This window comes from Ambystoma mexicanum, chromosome 4p (genome assembly GCF_040938575.1).
Source record: "Ambystoma mexicanum isolate Mex_15411 chromosome 4p, UKY_AmexF1_1, whole genome shotgun sequence".
In the NCBI taxonomy this organism is placed as follows: Eukaryota; Metazoa; Chordata; class Amphibia; order Caudata; family Ambystomatidae; genus Ambystoma; species Ambystoma mexicanum.
The window spans coordinates 1243563103-1243585650 of record NC_090927.1 but is presented as its reverse complement, the minus strand read 5'-3'; the positions used below and the strand labels follow the sequence as shown (position 1 = coordinate 1243585650).

Below are 22548 nucleotides of genomic sequence, written 5' to 3'. Positions count from 1 at the left end.
TGTAACCAGATCTTCTCCTGGAAGAGCGAGGTGTTACAGGTGGGCACAAGAGATTCCTTTATTAAGTAGATTAAGTTGTTCTGTTGTTAGAGACTTACTGGAGATATTCACCACCAGATTGTTAATCTCTATTTGTTTTTCTTTTTTGTTTGAGGCTTTCTTCCCTCTCCTGGTTTTTCTCTTGGGCCTAGAAAAGCCCCAGTAGATGAGTTAGGGTCAATTTCTTTGTTTGTTGGGGAGCTTGGAATTCTTAACTCTCTAGATCTATTTCTCTCCTCAGATAAGTCTTGTTGGTTGGTTTCTTCCGATGTAGGTCTCTGTATAGGTTCGGCAATGCTGCTATCACTACTGTTGCCAGAGTTTGTTGAACCTGTATTGCGTTGTCTGTTGCGATTAAAGTTCCTTTGTTGGTAGTATTCCTGCCAAGTGTAGACTATGTCATTTAAATAGTCAAAAGTGTCTCTCTTGAATTTACGCAACTTTCTCTGTTCGATTTCCGTTTTGTAGTTGGCCAGTTTTGAATTGATGTCCTCCAAAATTTCTGCCAGATCTTTTGTTGTTTTAATTTTGGATATTTGTTCTTGGACAGTCTTAATTTCTGAGTCAATAGTTTCAAGAGATTTAGATAATTCTCCTATTGTTAAGAGTATAAGATCTAGGGAGCACTTGTTGAGGATTTGATCCCACTTCTTTATGAACGCTTTATTTTCACTACACAAAGTTGGTCTCAAATAGACTCTCAGACCTCTAGGGATTTTTTTAGCTTTAAAATATTCGACCAAAGTGCTAGCATGCAGTTTTTGGGATATTTCCCGTCTAATAAGTTTTTCAAGTTTTTGTATTGATTTTTCTGGATTATCCTCACTTTGCAATGTTTTTTCTGTGGTTTTAATGAGGCCTAAGATGCGTGTTGCTTCTTCCGCACTAAAGGTTAGTGTGGTAGCATGTTTATCAGTTAACTCATTAAATCTAGAAAAAGACATTCTAAGTTACGAAAATTAGATACCAATGGGTGCTATCAATATTTTGTGCCACACAAGAGGACTAGTGAACAAAATAACAGAAAAAGGTTGATTATTGATGCACACCTCAAATTAAATGGCAATGAAACATACATTTAAGAGATGCTGTAGATTAATTTTAGGCGCGGGGGAGGAACTGAGGCCATGGCACAAGACCCCTACAAACAAGAGACAATTGGAATGAGGATTCAACAAGGGAACCCCCCGTCCCTTGCACACTTTAGGATGTTTGGACTAAGTCCACTATTGTTTTCTCATATTAATACAAAAAACATATAAACCAAAGAGTTCAGTTGTGTGTTTTTATAGCAAAAGGTTATATCTAAAGTGCCAAATACACAATATTTCAAAAGGAGAAACATTTACAAATTCAAGAAGCAAAGCAGTGCAATAGTAGGTCACAATAAATTTGAAACAATGGTGGAATCCAATTCATGTGGCGACGCGTTTCGAGGATACTTTCCTCTTCTTCATATGGCCAAAATTGAATTCTTCATACAAAAGGAAAAAAACTAAGGGGAGAACGTTTGTACAAGTTTTTTGATGAAATATCTTTGTATTTGATGAAATCGTGAAATTCAGATGAAATTCAGATGAGCAAGAATATTGTAGGAATGATGAATAAAATTACCTACTAAAAGACATTTACGGAGTATGTGTTTTTTATGTTTTCTGAAAGTTTGATTGAAAAGAGGCTATATTTTCTAAATTGATTGAAACGTTTTAAAGAGATTCTTTCTCAATTAGAGTGACCAGGTATATGCCCCATAGGTTTAGTGTGGCATAAAGTTGTATTGCCATTCAAATGTGTCCCCACTCCCTTCCTAAACCCAGTTTAGTAGAGTGATCATTTATTTGTCTCTGTGGCCCACTTAACCAAGTTGGCCCGGAACAGGGAGGTATACATCTTACTAGAAGAGTTCAGGAGGGAAATTGGCTGATAATTCCCAGGTAAATACTGATCACCCTTCTTAAAAATGGGGATGATATCGTTTTTATACCAAGGCTGAGAAAGTATGTTTGCTCTAGACATAGTAAAGCCACTGTGCCCATAATTTGGGATTTTGCCTCAGTATTGCATTAGACAGTCTATCTGGGCCTGTGGCCCTTGAATGTTTGCTCTTAACAATCTTCCTTTCCACATCCTTCATTCTGGAGGTGGCACGCCAGGGTAATAAATGCTCATCAAAGATAAGCACCTTAGTGGGAGGACCCTTAGAAAATATGCCCCTGTAGTGGTGTACCCACGTTGAGTCTGGAATATGATTAATCTGCATTGTTCTTCTCTTCCCTTACAGGTTATATTTGTAATCCCAGAAGGTTTTGGTGTTATTTTGACAAGTTACGGCTAACATATCAGTACCATCCCTCAAATTCATGGTGACCTTGGATATTTATTTAAATTCCAAGGTAAGATTCATTATAGTTTCTATGGCCACTTCAAGCAACACTACTTTACTTTATCTTTCTTATCACCTCTAATAGCTTTCCTTAGTAGGTGTTTCCTAGTTTCCACTTCACCATCAAATCTATGTGTCTTCTTGTCGAGGTTAGTGTGTGGCACTCTTTTACAAACTATTTTGCAGTTGTGTTCTAGTTAGCAACAGAGAACAATTCTGTAGTTTCCCTTTCCTATTGATGGTTGATCATATGATGTAGTCGTTCAATCCTTAACACATTAGACCAATGATTTGTAGCTAGCCTATTCTCCTGAGAATTCATTTTCAGATTAGCGACATTAGCTGTATTACTAGACGTCTGCAAAGCTACCTTCATGGTCATTACAAGGTGAGCATGGTCACTTTCTGGTGTTTCAACTATTGATAATGAGACTATTGTATCTAACCAGGTCTTAGATACATAGATGCAATCAATTGCTGAATAGCTCTTACTCTTCCTCCAGGTAGGATGGATTGGGATATCTCCCTTCACATTACCAGTTAGTTTAATTAAATTCCAGTTGCCCATCAACAGTGCCCTTGCCATCCCAAGCCTATTTACTTGTTTGTTTATAATTGGGTTAACAGTATGCTCCTCTGGATCACCTATCCCAGGACACTGGCAGTTCAAATCACCATCGATGATCATCCCTTCTGAATTCCTATCCTTAGTCCATTGAGTTAAGAGAACATCTAGTGCTTCTAGTAGACCATTTATAAACAAGAGGGAAAAAAATAATATTTTTCCACAATGATTGCCAAAATAGAATCATTATGTGTTGAACATTCCTCAATGGTCAATCCCCAGATATATTTTACGCCAATTAGTAGGTCCCCTGAAGGCCTCCCTTTTATCCCCTTTTTGGCCTCTTTTAGAAAGATTGAATATCCATGAAATGTGGGAGGAGCCGACAACCACACTTCTTGCAGGAATATGACAGCATATTTTGTAAGATCTACTGGCTCAAAGTTTTTAGTAAGGAGCTGTTGAAACCCAGAGAGTTTCAACTCAAAGTTGTATCTGATCTCCATTAAAGATTCAAATGGCCAAAAAGCATCTTTGACCTAGATGCTAAAGAAGCCGCAATCTTCCCTCAAGTAACCCTCCCTTGGAGCAGAACCTCCCCGGTGTACTCTCCTTGGCTGATTTGATGAACTGAGCAGCTAATAAGCTCCTTTGTGTCCCTGCATTTGGATCCAATCTTTCCTTGAAGACTTCATCGTGAAACATCTTTCTTACCCTCACCCGCTACAACAAAATGGCTGCAAACAGCACTACCCTATGATTGTAGAGAGTGCCTCCTTCAAAATGAAACTTGACACAATTCTAGTATTAAAATGCACTTCTATGACATTTTTTCACACAGGAAAAATACATTCTACTAACTTGATGTTGGTCGATACCACACTTCACAAAGCTGGAATCATTGCTTAAGGTTTCAGCACAGTTGATCTATTTAATATCAATTCACCTGAATCTTTGAAAATGTGTTCTATAACTAGAGCCTGAGTTTGTTGAAGATTATTTTCTTTACCCACATCTTTCACGGTTAAGTAAGATCGAACATGCATTTGCATTTTAGGTGCTCTTTCCAGAGCATCAACAAAAGTGGGGCAATCATCAACCAAAATGCTATTATCATTTATGACAACATCCCCCTCCCTGACCACGTCAAAATCCCGACCCTCCTCCTGAACCAAGATCCCAGAAGTGTCTTGTCCTTTCTGTAGAGGTGAACACACATGTTATTTTTTGTCTGCTGTGTCCTTTAGAAGGAATGCCAAAATTAACTGTGCCTTGATTGTTAATTTGACCTTCATTGGGCCTTTTTCTTCTTACTCCCTGAGGTTCGTAAACTTCTGTTCTTTTTTGCAGGTCTGTTTTTATATATTGACCTCTCACCTTCCCGCTCTTCCCCAAGTAGAACTATTATTTCATTAGATTCCACATGGAGACTCCTTAAGAATTTCCAGGAGCTTCTTTTGGTATTAGATTTCCCTTTTTTGGTCTTTCATTTTACATCTTTCTTGCCATGGGACAAAACGTCCGATGAGGTGCTTACCCCTTTCTGTTGCTTGTGTGTTTTACTATCAGACTTCTTCGGATCCTCACTGCTCTCAATCGACTCAAGGTTTACCCCCATGCCTTGTGAGTCTGCAATCTCAATTATTGTCTATTGTGCCTCATATGATTGTTTGTTTTGCTCCTCTGAGCCATTGTAAATAGAATATTTAAGTAGAGTGTTTTCCATGATGTTGCTGTCCTCTGTTAGGTGGGTGATGGTTTTGTTACGCCCATCAGAGATAAATTTAATTTCTCTTCCTTTGTGTGTCAGTAGGCCCATACAGTTTTTGGTACTCTTATCTATTCACTCAATTCCAATGTATTGTGTTTAATGAATATCATCCTTGACCCGAGCAAACAATTGCACATGGGTCTGCAGCATCAGGTGTAATGTTTGGAGCGAGGTGGTATCACCAAGCAACACTGAATGCGTTGCTGCTATATTGCAGTCTGCTCCTATCGATCTTCCTTTCTCCATGTAATGGGGCAAACCTTCTTCCCTTAGCACAGAACCGTCTATCATGATCAAGTAGGAAATACATAATTGCGGGGTATTGGATAATGAGCGTGTGTCATGACCACTCATTTTTCCTCCACACTCTTACACAAATTCAACAATGATTCTTCAATATCAGCTAGTGGTCTGTCAATCAGTGCAATGTTAGTCAATTGTTATTTGGAGCAGGTCAGAAGGCAAGTCTAGAAGCTTACTTGCATGGCTAGATATTATAGAAACTGGCACCAACTGATTGGTGACAATTGGTGACAATTGTAGAAGGTCAGGGATTAATTACTGTTTTGCCAGGAAACAATGAGTAATTTCTCCCCATTTTGTGACCGTGTATGTTACTACACCCACCCTACGGGATTGTGGGCATATTCAGGGTTTGGACTTGTCGTGCACTCCTTAAGTTATATCTGGATCCTTTTCTGTCAGACTTCTAATGTGTCACATAACCAACAGGTCTTACCACCACAAAATGTTTCCATTGCTTTTCTGTGCACTACAATCTGGTATCAGGTAATATTATCCCACCAAAAATATCGCCGTATATATGGTCGTCGGGAACGGCCATAGGCGATATTTTTAATGGAGATAATATTAGGGTTTTTCGGGAGCGGGGGTTGCAAGGCTGCCCCCCGCTCCTTTTAAAATAATACAGGGGTTGCTGGGGTGTCCCACGCAGGTTCCATGCCTTAATATTGCCGCAAAAATATGGCGATATTTTTGTATGGTGATATTTTTGCAGGGATATTAACACATGGAACCTACAATCTGAAGTCTCCTTCTCATGATTCGTCCGCTGCTGAAGGTACACACACAGCTCTCATTATCACCGCGAACCTTCAGTGAACTGTAGGTCACCGAACTCTCTCAGCACTCTGCAGTGCTCCGCTACCAGAGACAGCTTTTGCAAGGAGGGGTAGTGCGCCACACAAAAGGGCCCTGTCTGCAATGTTTGCCACAATACAACCAGTTCCCTGCATGTAACTGCACTCTCTTGGCACTCTGCTGTGCTCTGCGCCCAGAGACAGCCTTTTCCATGTCAGAGAATGGGTTAGTAGAAGGCGGCTTTAGAGGTAGGCATGGTGAAGTGGCAGGCAAGTCAAATTGGCAGTCAGGGTTCCTGCCAAAGTTTGCCTTCACGTGGTTGCAGTGTAAAATAACCCCCTTAAGTGGCACAAAAACCACAGTTCCTATTAAGAGCCAGAAGAAAAGGATATTGAAGTCTGATGGCTGTGATGGCAGAGCTTTGATGTGTTTCAAGCTGGCAGCGCATGCAACCTCCTCTGTAGTTCTTGGGTGCCATCGTGAGTGGCAAGTGGTTAAATAGGGATACCTGTGGTGGTCAGACTTTGGGCTGTAGGAGAGTGCCATGATATGCAAGCTCCAGGTACAGACTCTCTCCTCATGACTGGCAGACTGCGCCTTGGCACAGCATTCGCGATACTTCATTGAGGGGTAAGCGCAAGGTGTTTCCTGGCAGAGGTGGTCAGCAGACTCAGGGCACCCTCCAGGATTAATTCTAAACCTTCCAGCCATCACCTCCTTTGTTTTGCTCATCACCCCGAGTGGGACTGGTATGCCCAGACATGGGTCCCGTGCCTGCTGGGCCTAGAGACCCAAGCTACTCCTCATTGATGAGGCCCAGCAAGGCAAAACATGTTTGGGGATGCTTATGGTCTCTTGCAGAAGGGAAACGACCAAGCAGTTCGGGCTGGACTGCCGCTTTAGGGGTTGTACAAATCCTGATTGGCATATGGTCTTTCCCCTTTTGTAATGGCTTTGCAGGCTAAGAATGATGGTCTGGAGGGTTGCCCAGAGCAATACCAGAGGTGAAGGTTAATTGTAAACATTCCAACCATCACCTCTTTTGTTTCGCACCCTCCATGACTTGTCAGGCAGACAGCGCCAGTAAGAGGCTCCAGGGGTCGAGTGGCTCATAGGGAACTCTGGGTATTTCCCAGGAGGCCTCTTTACACTTGACCTCTTTTGTGTGGTACCTAGTTTATTTCCACCTTTTTTTCATTACAAAAGGATTGGGCTTGTTGAAAATGTGTATTATGGGGCCACTTAGAAAATTATTTCCAGGGCCTCTTTTGGTTCCCAGTCCATCCTCTGGCCATAACCAGTAGCGCAGCTGCTTAAAGCTTTCAAGGAATCAGCACTGCAGGTAGGCAAGGCTTCGAGGCACTCCGAATCAATGTGAATCCAATATCTACATTAGATTTTTGGATTTCTTGCTAACTTAAGGTACAATGCCCAAGGTGGACTTCCAGAGTGGCACTGGGAAAGATGTGGGGACTCAAGAAACATGGCTGGAAATACATGTGTTTGTAAAGATTCTGTTCTTGGATCTCTTTCAAAGAGTATAATTTCCTAACAGCATTCTTGTGTGACCCATTCTGGGGTCACTTTGATTTGGCAAGCATCTTAAAACCCAAAATGAAAGTCACCTCTTCCAGGGATGGGGGCACCACATTCACTTTCAAGGTTCCTGTGGGCTGTTAGGAGGCTGCCTGGCCTGGTCCGTTTGAGGTACTGTTGAATTCTCCAGTTGACACTTGTCAATTGTTCCTATGTTATAACCAGGGACGTCAATTCACCAAAATGCCAAGGGTAGCCGAAGTGACATCACATGTCTATGTCTATCTATGTCTATGTCTTTGTGCTTATAACGCGCCGTAAGCCCGCAGGCATCAGGGCGGGGGGAGCGCAGGGAGGTATCATATACAGTTGAAATCTCACAATGGTTAACAGTGTCTACTCTACTCTGGGTGAGCAATGAGGTATTTCAAGGCTATTGGAATAAGAAAGTTTTCAAAGCCTTCCTGAAGCTAAGGTAGTTTTCTTCTTGTCTTAGGTTCGCTGGTAACCCGTTCCAATATTTAGCCGCCTTAACTGGGAAAGTTCTACACCTTCCTGTTGCCCGTTTAGCCTCTGGTATGTTTAGGAGGCCTGTGTCTGCTGATCTTAGGCATCTTTGGGGCACATACCAGGAGAATTGTTTCTTGAAGTAGGCCGGTGCCTCCCCAAAAAGACATCTGTGGACTATCGTCATTGATTTAATCCTAACTCTATCCTCTATTCTGAGCCAATGTAGTTCCTTTCTCCTTCTGATATATGCTCCCTTTGTTTTTTCTTTTTAATGATGCAAACCACATCATTGTGCATTACTTTTCATTTTGTCAGCTCTCTCTTAGAGGCTCCCACTAGCAATGCATTGCCGTAATCTAAGCGGGACAGCAAGATTGCTCTTGCTATAGAAGCCGAGTTAGTCTCATTTATAAAGGGTCTAATTGTCTTAGGCGCAGGTAGTACACGTTATTTTTGTACAGATGGTTAACCTGAGCCCCTGAGTCTAGTGAGGCTTCTACCATCATACCCAGGGTTTTTACCTTAGTTACTACTGGGATGGTGGCTTCTTTGATATGGAAGGTTTTATATTGGGAATCCAACTTAGACCAGGCCTGGTTTGAGCAAAAAACCATTAACTCGGTTTTTGTGTTATTTAAACACATCCAGTGCCTCTGCATCCAAGTATCAATGATGTTGTACATTTCCTCAATTTTTCAGCTGCGTAGTCTCCAGTTAGTTCGAAGATCAGCTGCGTGTCATCGGCTGCGTGTCATCGACATGTCCCTTGACATCTGATGACATCACAGAAAGTGATGTCATTTGAGCGCACCCCAAAGTAATATCACAGGAAGCGATGGAACACAACCTTTGACCCCTTGACAAAACAGGCAGAAGCAGCACATAGCATTGTTCCTAAGTACACTACGAACAATATTGTCACAATATCACTGTAATGTGATATACATTTCATACAAGAATGGATCACCATATGCATCGTTAATTTTGGTGTGTTTAGGCCCATATTACCTAATTACTGTGAATGCAAGCAGATGTCCAAGGCCAAATGATAATGATGTGTTATTATGTAGAACTGATGCTTAAGTGCTTTACATAGAACAAATATATATACAATATCTCTCAACCTGCACTGCCCCCCCCCTGGCAACCCTTGCACTCTGGCACTGTTTCTGCATCCCTACAGCCCCTACTAGCACTAGACACCTGATGTCTGCGCTTACCCTTGCACGTGCCACCAGCTGGCCGCACTTTATTTATTATTATTTATTGCCTTATTTATTTTACTGTTACCCTATGTACCGCACTGCCCCCTGCCTGTTCCCCCCACACTTTTCCTCTTCCCCCTTCCACTGCACTTGCACAATCTCAATGTCACCTGGCCTAGTAGGATCATTCTCTCTGTCTTCCCTCTGTTTCCCCTCCCTTGCCTCGGCGTGCCTTGAAACACTTGTGTATAGGTGCGTTATTGATGCCATATCATATCATAACTTGTGTTGCAATCATTTATCAACCTCAGAAGGATGAAAGGCTGAGTTGGGCTTGCCGGGATTCGAACCTGCAGCCTGCAGATCACCCACACATCGCAGCAGCGAGCGCTCAACCCACTGATTTATCTTATCAGCTATAGCTGCCCGGCTATAGTAAAATGAGCAATTACATGTCTGAATGTCCTCAAAGTACAAAAGCAAATTACATCCTGTAGTGGATACCATTAAACTGGTAACTGAGATTTAACAGCGGGCCAGTTCATCTGGAGATCTGGTGCAAAGTTGGCCACATGTCAAGCCTGCATGGATCTACTTTTCAGGCTTCAGAGGTTGGCAAAATACATATCATTGGGAGGGATCATAACTGTGTATTAAATCATTTAGAGTAGCGTAGGGAAAGCAGCGCACTCACACGGCATCCTGTACTCTGGGAGCTTGTTACCTCACAGATGCAAACAAACATCTTGAACAGCATGCCACGGAGATAGGAAAGACAGACACATTGCAACAAAGCATTAATTGTGGCACAATGATATCAATGGCCGCTTTATGTGCTATGGTCAAACATTTGTACACAAGCTTTTTAGGCACAAGGATTTTGTCAAGTGATCGAGGACACACAGATGGAATGTCTTATGATGATCGTAACAGTGACAACGGCAGAAAAAAACAAGCTATAACTGCAACTTGCGAAAAGCAAAATACATAGTCCGAAATTGATTCTTATTCACCTCTAAATGCTTTTTGGAAGTTTTTGTCTACATTGTGAGTTTAAGGTGTTTAAGAACAGACTAAATCAGTGACTCTCCCCGAGGAACTCTGCCTGAAATAAAACTTTAATGAGTCTAGCAATTATTGTATACAATTCTAGAAAGACAAATTATTTGTTATTCCTATTCTTTCTTATTTAGGGTTGACATGAACTCAGACTAATGTAAGGCAGCTTTTCATAGCTCATACAGCCTGTAGTCATGAAAGATGTTCTTTACACAAACAGGACACTTTAACATATCATTTAGTGATTCATGCAAAGTGTGCACAAGTATTCTTAGGCTCTGCAAGATCAGCCAACAACCAGGAAACAGTGCTTTCCTGTTCTAGCAGATCGCCTGACCACAAATGTCAGCTAGCAGCCTGTTTGACCTCACACCATTAGGTGTTATCTGAGCACAGCCTTTTAACCTTGCACAGGTAAGTGTTATATCCAGTAGTGGTCTATTATCACTACTGTTCCATCCTTCATTCCTGGTACATCATAGATTCAACCACATTGCTGGTTCTGTCCAACTTTTCTTGTGCATTGTTTCTGAAGCACAGCTCTGCACCAGCCAGAGGCACTATCTGCAATGGACCTCCTTTGTCTTCAACCCATGTCATCAACTTTGCATGGTTCGGCCAGAGAGGTTTGCATCCCTTTTCCACATGACCTATAACTGGTTTGTGATGTCCTGTTACTGCCACAGCTCTGCGTACAACTATGCCTTCTTCCCATCCGTCTGGAGAAAGTACTGTTCCCCAGATTTGCATCTGGCCTCTCTCCGTGCATCTTCGTATTTCCTCGTCATTCTTTCCTTGGCAATTCAGCTTCTTATTTATTTCCCATCTGATTCCTGCTCCCTTCATTCCAGGCTGTTTGTATCTTATCACATGATCTCTGTTGTGTGCTCTGCTCTTGTCTTGCACATAATCATCTTCCTTTGGAGATGACCGTTCAGTCACCCATACCAAGGATGCTGTTCAACCCTGGAACTTAACTCTTGTATGGCAGAGTGCAGGGTGAGTCAGGCAATGAGCTGTCTGGACTTCTATTTCTATAGCTATAAATATCTTGGACATCCCCATAGCACAGGGTAGGAGAGCACAAACATAGCAACTCTCCTCAGAGGTTCTTTTTCCCACCTCTTTCATGTGCTGATACCACATGTTGTTCCCCAAATGTGCTGTACTGTCTATATAATTATTTAACTCATAATCATCTTCCCTTGTGCTTCTCTTGGGTCTCTTTCTTGCAAGGAGGGTACGTGCATAATGCTCATATAGTATATCAGTAAGGGTCCTTCCTACAGGGGGAATCATAGAAACACTTGTCAGAGAAATGGGTGACTTCACAAGTGTCACTGGTGTACGAATAATCACATATGGCTTTGGTCTCTTTGCAACAGATCCTTCTGCATAAGTCACTGGGGTGGGGAGAACCTACATTTTTGGGACCAATGAAGTAGACAGTGTGGATTAGCATATATATTATGCACCAATACATCAGTCCCCACCACTTTCAATTCTCCACACATCATTGAGTTTTCTCACTTTCTGGAACTGCATTATTCTCAACAGTCCACATTGTGCCTGTGTACTACTTTTAAGGTAGGAAAAAAACATTTTAATCAGGCAACCTCGGTAAATGCTCAGGAAGCTGCAGGATCTGTTCAATTATCACTGCAAGTAACCTTCTAATCGCAGGGCCATTTTTAGGATCTTGCAGGAACACATGAATATTAGTACTATTCCAAACAAGTGCAGGATAGGCTTGGAGTATGTAAATAAAGACAGCGAGATGTAGTCTGTGAGCATCGACATCTGATAGAACCATAGGCTCTAACCAAAGAGAAACTCAGTGAGGAATGAATCAGGAACGGCTCCCTTTCCCAATCATTGAACTCAAAATCGAGATCTGGTATTTTTAGCGCATCAACACTTTCCAAAGTCCAATTCAAAGATTCATGCGGCTCTAGAATGTTTGCTTTTACACTCCTGATAAACTATCTATAGAAAGTGTCCGGGGTGAGCCACAGCCCAAATGCACACTTGCATTTATTCAATCAGCAATCTTAGCGTCCTTCTTCCTCGCCATTGATCGAGTCTGCACATGCTGAACTACTTCTTCTTGTCTTGCTTCCGAATCAACGGGTGGGGGTGCATCGGTCTCACCAACATATGGCTTCACGTTGCCCAAGTGTATGCAGGTGCGCCTTTCTTGGACTTTTACTGCTGAGGGAGTGACATGTTCATCTATGAATGGTCCACTAAAACTGGGCTTGTGCCACTTCCTTGTGAAGTTGCACAGTAGGATAGGGTCTCCAATAAATATTTAGGGCACCGGTAATGGTTCTTTACATCCGGTTGCTGAATGGTGTTCACCTGTGTCCCGAGACCGACACCCCTTGCGCTTGAGTTGATCTGAAATGACAGAGATACTAGCGGTCATATATGTCAAATACGTATGTGACTAATTTCCTAACAAATGTGCATCTGGGCATCACTTCTGCTCTTCGATGGAGGAGACAAGGACGTTCTCATTCGCCTCCATGTTACTAACTCATGGGGTGTGAGGTGGTGGTCCGACCCAGGCTGATTTCTTAATGCATATAATGCAAGGGGCAGGCAATATAGCCATCCTTTCTTCAGTGTCAATTTTAACTTGGCAACTCTCTCTTTGAGAAGACCATTGAGACTCTCACATATCCCATTCGATTGCAGGTGATAAGCAGAAGAAAATGTGTGATTTATACTAAGCAATAAGCTAATCTGTTTGAATACTTCATTAACAAAATGGGGCCCATTGTCGGATCTCAGCAGCTCACATACTCCCCATCTAGAAAAGACTTCTCAGACTAAAAACATAGTAGCGCAAGTGGCATCAGGGTGTGTACACGGACCTGCTTCAATGCATCAGGAAAAGGGGTACACCACCACTATCATATACCTATATCCACTACATACTTGCAGCATATCACCATAGTCAATATGTAGGTGCTGAAAATGACCATGCGGTTGAGGGATCACTCTGCTTGTTCGCAGTGTGTGCCCTGTGGTAAACTTTTGACAAACGATGCAATTTACTACATAAAATGCAACGTGTTCTAACAGGTTCAGTATGAACCAGTTCTCCGCAATAGTTGCTGTGAGGCTTTCCCTAGTTATATGTGCAGGGTAGTGCAGCTGTTAAAGTGGTACCCTGGAAGTGAACACTAGTTTCCTATGTTAACTGTGGCCTATGTGTGAATAATGCTGAAAGTGAGACTCATATCTTTTTTGTTATTGTACTAAATAAAGATTTAATGGACCACACACCCAGATGCAATACAAAATGCTACATGTTAAACACATCTTTTAAATTTAAGATGCTATTCGGTTAAAACTATATATGTAGCTGGTTTTCCCCACTGACCTGAAAGGTCTGTGTCTCTTACACTTTGACTTCAAGTCCTTTGGCTGATGCCCACTAAGAAAAGCAGGTCTAATTTTCAGGTACAAAATGCAAAGAAATACAAAGAGTTAGATCAAAATTGTGAGAGGGTCAGATAAGCCAACCAACAGAATTGACATCTTGGGCTAGCTTGGCCCCAATAAAGTACCTCTCAGAGCCACGAATGGACCTTCAAAGACTATGTTAGAAACAGAGCCTACTGATAAGCACATGTTCCGGTCACATGTTTCTGGGGAAAACAGAACTGTGTGGATTTGATTGGAAAATGAAACTACAACTTTCCATATGAATGGATGGCCATTTGATTAACATTGGACTTGTTTTCCTTAATAAAAAGGGAATGGTGCATTCCAGTGACCTCATCCAGGACTCTAATATTAAAGATCACAAAACCCTGTCAGTTCTATGTATCAGTTTATTTTAGGTGATGTATAGAATTTGAGTTAGGATGAAAACCATGATCCTAGCCTTCTCATAATTCAGAGCAATTCCAAAGTTGCTGAACTGATAGAATGAAAAATTAATGTTTGGAACGTGAAGTGTCCTATTTGTATTTATTTCAACTAAGGAACAAACCACGAAAAATAATAGCTTCTCCCAGGAAGGTTGTGCCAAAATAAAATTAGCATTCCCCGATTTGCGATAAAATTTAGAATTCAAATATATATATAATTTATCTTTTGGGCACTGATATGCATCAGGCAAGGCGAGTAGCACTCTTCACATCCATAAAAATGAAAGAATCCGGAAACAAAGTAATTCTTTCATAAAGGTTTACCATCTTTATTGATGCCTTACAACTTGGCAAAAAAGTTAAAAGCCATCAGTGTATGGCACTCCCAAAATGCATAGTAAAGGTGCGCGTTGGGGACGTTAACAGGTTTCGCGGCACAACTCGCCGCTTGATCACAATCAAGAGTCCCCTTCAACCAGTGAGTTTATAACTAGATTGTAAAGCAACCAGTGAATGTTTTCACAAAAATAGAGAAAGGACTCCTTTGGTAAACACACTCTCTGCGCAGCAAAAGCATGGTGGCCATCTTTTCATGTTTAGAGCACAAGTATTCTATAGACTAAGTGCTGCTGTCATGTATAAATTACACAAACAGTCCCTGTTAGTAACCAGCATTGTAAATCTATTCAATTACCCGATGTAATCGTAGCTCCATATGTTTACATGCAACACATTCACCGATTTTGCTGCTGCCGAGTGTGCCCCCATAAAGCCCTTCAATACTTAATGCATACTTGAGAGTGTTTTACAATTTGTAACGTAGCATTCATTTTGCTTCCAGTAAATGAGTGCCTTAGTTGCAGCCTCAATGAGTAATCCTGCAGTGCAAAGTTTGTAATGTGTACATAGTCATTAAAACACTGCAATTGCACTTTTGAATAGTACAAAGTGCTTCATGCCCCTTTTATTTCTCTGTGGGGTTGCAGCTTAGCTAAAAGATACATCTGAAACAATCGTCAGCATCGTGCTTTGACTGCTATTTCATTTGAGTTCCTTTTCCTGAAATGATGGATTGCCTGGAATGCATAGTGCATTACAACAACAAAAGTCAACATCATACAGTATTGGCAGCAAGATTATTGGGTGCAAATTTGCAAAAGAATCGTATGGTGCAAAGCTCTCGATAAAGTGCATAGTGCAATAGCTGTGCTGCAGAACCAATCACAGGTCTGTTCCCTGTGAGAATGTGTTGTCTATTGCCTACTGCATTCAACCCAACAGGTAAAAAGGTAGAGTACTGTTAAGTGCAAAGTGCAATCACATCTTAAAGTGCATCAGTCTCAATAAAGTGTATAGTGCAGTGGGGATGATTCCAAAACAGTCATATGATGATTTCATATAAACATATGGTTTCAGATACATAATGCATTTGGCCTGACACTGTTTAGTGCAGTCCATATGCTGCAATGCATCCTTACTCGTTTTCTGCACTCCATGGCTTTCAAATCATTGCATTTCAAAGGCTCCCAAGAATGCTTCTATGGGCGAACAGTAGGGAGGGGGAGAAGGAGAGATTTCATTCATATTATCTAAATGTTATCAGCACTATACAATATCAGTTTTCAATCTCAAGGGGGACAGAGAGACAAAAAGAGGAGAGCAGATTGATAACAACCGAGAGCTGACAAAAGGAAGGCTGACACCCAGGAGAACAGATAGACAGACTTTAGCCTGGAAGCTGGGAGCCCTATCTGAGAGAGAGGTCTACAATCTGGCCGGAGCGACCTTGCTGTGAATAGAGACCAAAGGTTTGTGCTGCTTCCTATTCCTGAAAAAGGTTCTGAAATCTGGCTTGCCTCCTGAGCTAAGAGCAGAGATCTCCCATGTAAGTAGATATATCCCAAAGCTCTCAATTATGTGGAGAGCTACCTGCCTTAATCCCTTTCTATTTGTGGATTGGGGGCAAAACTGTTTAGAACCTGGCCATATTTGACAAAAAATATCACTTAATGAATTTGCTTATAGAAAAACACCATATCCGTTTTAACCAGAAGTGTGAGTGGAAGCTGTTTTGTCCTATTTCTTTTCATTAGTGGGTGCTCTTCCATTAGTAGGAAGGAGGGTAAAAGCGTTCTACCCATAGCTTAGTTAACAAAAAATATAATTTAATTAATGCCCACAGGGCCAGCTATCACAGGATGGTGTTTTTGTAAAAATTCGAAATTGACAAAGATTATTCCAGTGCACAGTAAATGACTCTAGTCTTTAATGTAATTGGGTAACCCTTCTGTTCATTTGAATGTGCTAGTGTCCCCAAAACGAAAATCCCAACACCCTGCATTCTGCATGAAAACGAATTGTCCCCAAACAAATGTTTCCATTGATTCGGAATTCCCCAAACCCTGCATTTCATTTGAATGTGTGTTTCCCCCCAAACGATTTTCCCATTGAATTAATTTCCCAGACCATGCATTTCAAATAAAAAGCCCAAACAAAATTCTCATTATATTCCCCCTCCCTGTACCTTGCCTTCAAACCAAAGGGGTCATATAGAACCGATGCCTGGGAGTGGGGGGTTTCTGTGAGAGAACAGCATTCTGATAACCCAAGCAATCACTGTGTGTTTTTACAATGTCCTATATGTTAATGTGCAAAGAAATTGTTACGCTCACCTGGTCTCTGCGGAGGCGTTGGGGCACGGTTGCAGCCCTCCCTGAACTTGACTCACCCCCTTTCAGGCTTCTCCCTCGGTAGAAAATCGATGAGCGGTGGTACGTGGTGATACTCCTCCTGCGTGGAGATAAGAGTGTGTGAGTGCGCCAATCTGTGATTGTTGTACCTCTCGAATCTGTGAGCATATGCCGGCGCATAAAGCTCACCTGTGAATTATGGAAGGTAAGCTCTGCGTCCTGCTACTTCTGGCAGGGGCGCGTTGAATGAGATCTAGTTCCTTCACTGATCCCTGATAAGGATTAGTCCAGTCCAGCTGTGACTATGCTTCTCCCTATGATTGGTAAGTGTCTCTTGCGCTCTTGTGATTCTGTTCGTTCTGTTTAACGTCTTTATATGTTGCTCCTTATGCCCACAATAATGTCTCTCTTCTGTTTTCTTCCCTTAGATGGAAATGCGGCCTCAATGCAGCTGTGAGACGCGGCCGGATGGAAGATTGATGCTACCGCAACATTCGACAGCAGGTAAGTGACGGTTTAAGGAAAAGCGCAAAGTATGGCGAAGCGCGATCTTAAACGGACTGTTTTTTTGATGTCTAACCTTTTCTTCTGTTTTTTCTTGCAGGCACTGCTGTCGACGATCAAGCGTGTCGTGCTGCAGTGCCAAGATGTAGATATCGGCGTTCCCGAAAGTATAAAGATGAATGCTCGGTTCGCCGAAGAGATGTACAGGTAAGAACAGCTTTCCCCACTTGGTAAGTATGCTAGTAGGAAGCAGGATGTCAAGGAAGTAGGGTCTTCAAATGTAAGCAGGTCTGACCTCAGGCGACGGTGACCGTTACGCTGCTGGTAAGTGCAGAATAACAAGAAGCGTCTGTCTTGAGGATCAGGGCAGCTTATATAGCTGTGAATACATTAGCACCCACACCCAAGAATACACTTGGGGCTGCTTAATGGATTGAATGTTCAAGGTTAATGCATCTGAAGTGCTTAATGAGTGGAATGTTCATGGTTATTGCATCTGAAGTGCTATGTTCATAATAAAAGCTTTTTGGTGTTAAATGGATGTTCTTGTTTACTTTTGTTCATGAGCCTGGCGCCAAAGGCGCCAGGACAGTGTCCACCCAGATCTCCTGTGCATGCGACCCCTGCATGCCTGTGCCCCTGACTTCATGACAGGGGCACAGGCATGCTATCCTATGTGTGTTTTGATTTCAAATCTTCAAACTCAACCTGTTTGTTGTGGTAACTGAAATTATAATAAGAAATACATGTCAGTTAAGTGATGCCAGTAATTTGCATTTGTGATTATTGTGTTGTGCCACGGAGTTGGTGGCTGGTTTTACTGTGATTGGTTTCTTATTCCTTGTAGAAATTTTAAATAAATATACACTATTATTTCTATAGACCGGCCTGGTTTCTAGCTGACTGGTGATACAGAGGGTATTTGAATCTGCTAAGTGCTTTGCTGGGCGATACCTTGATCGGATTGGGTGGCAAAGGAACTTGAAGTAACATGGTACCAGAAGCCAACACCCAGACCAGCAGGTAAGTTACTTGTAGGTTTATTGGTAGATATATGCCAGGAAGACACTGGCACGGCCCTCTGTGCCAGCTTACACTTTCCAACTGTAACTGTTGGAACCCCTGTTCAGAACATAACATTATAGCACTCCACACTCACTGACAGATCAGCAATCCAGGGTCTGTGATGTCACAGCACTCAGATATACACTACAGAACTCTCTGTGTCGAGAGTGACGGTCCAATAAACTGTGACATTGAGAAAAAGAAGCTCTGGAAAGTTACCGGAATGACGCAAATGAAGCCAGCTGCCTCAAGGGAGCCAGCACTCATGCAAGTCATACCAAAAGATACGCGAGTAGCTTAAAAGGCTCTGAAAGCTCAAGGAGGTGATCACAAAGCTGGAAAAGGAGGGTTTGGGACCCTAACACAGTGGGAGGAAAGCAAGGACGTACATAGGTGTGTACTAAGGCTTGGCTGGAGAGTAAACCAAGTCCACAGAAGGGGGGGAAAAGCCAGAATTGCGGGTTTGGGACTCACACCCAAATAAGGAAAATTGAAAGGTAGTGGAAAGTCCGTTCGGCACTTGCTACGTTAGGGAACCAAGTTTGTATGACCCACTACAGCTTGGAAAGTGCATCTAGACAACTCTTTTTCATTGCAGTACCTGCTACTAGGGAACCACCTCTGCACCCAGGGGTCAAGGATCGATTACAAGTTGGAAAGTGCATCCAGGCAACTCTTCTTCGTCACAGCACTTGGTGAGAGTGAGCCAGGCCTGCACCCAAGGGTCAAGAAACCATTACAGTTTGGAAAGTCCATTCAGGCAACTCTTCTTCGTTGCAGCACTTGGTGAGAGGGAACCAGGTCTGCACCCAAGGGTCAAGGATCCACTACAGCTTGGAAAGGGCATCCAGGCAACACTTCTTCATCGATGTGCCTGGTAAGCAGGAACCAGGTCTGAACACCAGGGTAAGGGACCCACTACCGCATGGGAAGAATCCAGGCTTTTCTTCTTTAGCTCAGTACTCAGTGAAAGGTAACCAGATCTGCACACCTGGGTCAGGGACCCATTACAGCTTGGGGACTGCATCCAGGCTGTTCTTCTTCAGTGCAGTAACCGGCAAGAGGAAGACAAGGCTGCCAACCAGGGTCTGGGACCGCAAGTAACTAATGTGTAAGCCTAAGGAAGGCTGGGGAAAGCAAGAAACTTCGTCCAACAGCTAAGGAGTTTGCTGAAACCACATTAGGAAAATCTTACCAAGACAAAAACTGACTTTTGTCCAGGGGAAGGCAGTCATTCCTCTGGACCAAGAAGACATCTCCTTTTATTTAGATAGCTTAGTGTGTAAGGGACAGAGTTAGGAGTATGACTCTTGACATTGGGACTTTTGTCTTTGGACATTCTGACAATAGTTATTTCAGTTTAAGTAGGGAAACCCCTCTTAGAGTTAGGGCGATATAGGGTTTTCTTTTCCGTTTTACCCTTGAATAAAGGTTTATGCCAATCACAATAACCCCTCCATGTCAGAGTATTACTTCTGCACCCTTACAGTGTATACTTTGAAGACCTGATTTCTTGTTGTTGTTTGCTGGGGGCTAGGGTGCGGGCCTAGCATGTTTTACTTGACAACTATGATAAAGCTATGGTGGGTGTTGATATGTAGTTAGACGGGCATTTTAATGCAACCGATCTATCAATGTCTTACTGTGGTATGCCATTTTGTAATGGGCATCTTTGATAAAGTAAGCATGATAACTGTTATTACGTGGCTAGATTGGCATTTTGGTGCAGCTAGTCTAGCCACTTCTTACTGTGGCATGACATTGTAGATAGGTCATCTTTGATAAAGGAAACAAGAGAAGTGTTAATTTGGGGCTAGAATAGCATTTTGATGCAGCCAGTTTGGACATGTTTTCCTAAACTGTGGCTTGGTATTTTTAATGGTAAAGCCAACTGGAGTATGTTCTTACGTGGGTTACTATCATATATTGGCAAAATAAGCATGGACATATTTTGTTGTAGTGTCATAACTGGCCGTGTGTGCAAAGCAAACACGAGTATGTTCTTATATGGGAATACTGGCATATATTGGTAAGCCAGCATGTAAATGTATCTGCACAACCAACATGAACATGTTTTTATACTGGCATATATTGTCAGCAAAGACATCATGAACATGTGTTGGGGATATCCGGGATCGAAATAAAGAATGGATAAGCAGGAGCTAAAAGCAGCTGCTGGGTATTCTCATTAACTAGGGACCAGGCGCTAATACTATGGAACATGGACCTAGTACATAGCGTTGTGCAAATGTAACTTTCACATAAGATGCAAACATGTAACGTTGTCCATTATTTATGACACCATACGCTTTAAATGTCTTTTAGATGTGTCTTAATGTATATTTATAGATTGTCCAAAACACATACAGTTAAATTCACATAGGTGTGTTTGGCATCAATTGGCCTGGAGAGCCAAAAGTAGCTCCTCTCATAAGCTGTTGTCAAGATAACCAGGATCTCCAAGGTTACAAGCAAGAGCTGCGTAGCTCCAAATTCCCTTCAATTTCGAACCCTGGAAATGCCTCTGTGCACGGTTTTCGTGAATTACCCAACAATACCAATGGCAAACTGGCTTTTTACACAAATTTTTCTGTAAAATGCACAATTTTTAAGAGAATTCTGAAATTGGTGCACTCCTACTTTAATGTGCTGTTTTGGAGAAGTAAACAAACAACTCAATTGAGTTTAAGGTGCACGGGAGGAACTGAGATCCTGGCACAAGACCTCCACAATTAACAAAAAAGAAAGGAGAAGATTCAAGCTTTGAATCCTCCTGTACCCTGCGTAAGTCTTATTGGGCTTTTTCCATCCCCACTTTTTCAATTCTGGTGTAAATAATCCCCTGATCACTTGGTTCTCCTGGTGTGGCGGGTTCCATACCACGAGACCTATGTGCCTGGCCCTCTTTTTGGCTTTCTTGAGTATCTATATGGAAACAGTTGGCTTGCTGCTGTAAGGTCCTATTGGGACTACTATAACCCAGTGAAATATGCGGTAGCAACATCATTATCTTTTAAATTGTGTATCCCTTCTTGATGATGATTGCAGTTTTATATTGAACTATGTAGTGTTATCTTGAGTACCGTATGCCTTCGGAGTATTCGGCTTCTCTTTGACTGTTTTCAACACTATACTTGACATGAGCATTCAATTTACCTTCATCTCTTAGATTGAACTGGCTCCTGTTACTTTATTCTTACTGAAAACTATAATCACCTGCCGATCTACAGCATCACTTTGGAAGCAGTTTCTTGCTACATCCGTGTACACACCAGTTTGTGGTGGCAGTAATCGACACACATCTCCATTCCTGCACTAATAGGTAACCTTTTTCATTCCATTACTAATTAACCACATGGTCAGTGTTCTGGTTGGACAGTAATGGTGTTCACGGGCCCCCAACCTACCTGACTTTTATTATTTGGGGCACCACATCAGTGGTCATGTTTATATTTGGAAAGGATCCTAGGGTCCTTCTTTTGAAACACATGAATGTATTCTTGCTTTACTCACTTATAACAAAGCTGAATGTAAACATATGAGGAGTATTTTTGTTTATATCATGTAAACCAAAAAGTGTTTGGTAGAAAAATTGTTTTTGATCTCTCTGTTAACATTGACTCGATGTATAAGCTACTTAGTATGTATCGTTTATCAAATTGGACAGTTCCTTTGTAAAACATATATTTCTTTACAGTCTGTTTTTAGGCCTATGAAGAAGAGGCATTTTCCCTCGAAACGCGTCGCCACTTGAAAATAACGGACTACTGACAACAATTCTTCCAATTATTTCTTCTTTGTGCAATAACATTGTTACTGTTTCTTGTATGCAATTTATTCTTTACAAAAAAATATATATACACAAATGTGTTTTACAAAAATTACTGTTGTTGAAAATTAATTTTCTATATTTAAATCTCTATCCTCAGATTACAGTAGTTGGTTTATCCAACACTATATAGTGTGCAGGGGACGGGAGGATTCAAAGCTTGAATCTTCAACTTTCTTTTTTGTTAAATGCACAATTTTAAGCCATTATTTCAAAAAAACTTCTTGGAGGGAAACGCCACCCCAAACCCTCCCTATGCTTAGTCACCCTGGCATATTTGGGGGAAATATTTACATCCCTCAATTAAAAAAATCAACAGCATGAGATTACTGCAACCATAGCTAAAGAACCAATGGAGCAGCTGTCCCTTTTCCCCTTTTACTCTGTGCCTGTAGGCAATATGTCAT

At 41.8% G+C, this 22548-nt stretch overlaps 1 long non-coding RNA gene across 1 annotated transcript in view; it reads left to right on the top strand.

Moving 5' to 3' along the window:
• The window catches only part of LOC138453769 (uncharacterized), a 46267-nt gene extending 24105 nt beyond the window's left edge, over positions 1 to 22162 (top strand). The window contains exons 2-3 of the long non-coding RNA XR_011260524.1: positions 21482 to 21634; positions 22010 to 22162. This is a non-coding gene — a long non-coding RNA (uncharacterized lncRNA). The remainder of the gene's footprint in view (positions 1 to 21481; positions 21635 to 22009) is intronic.
• The last annotated feature ends 386 nt before the right edge of the window (positions 22163 to 22548 follow it).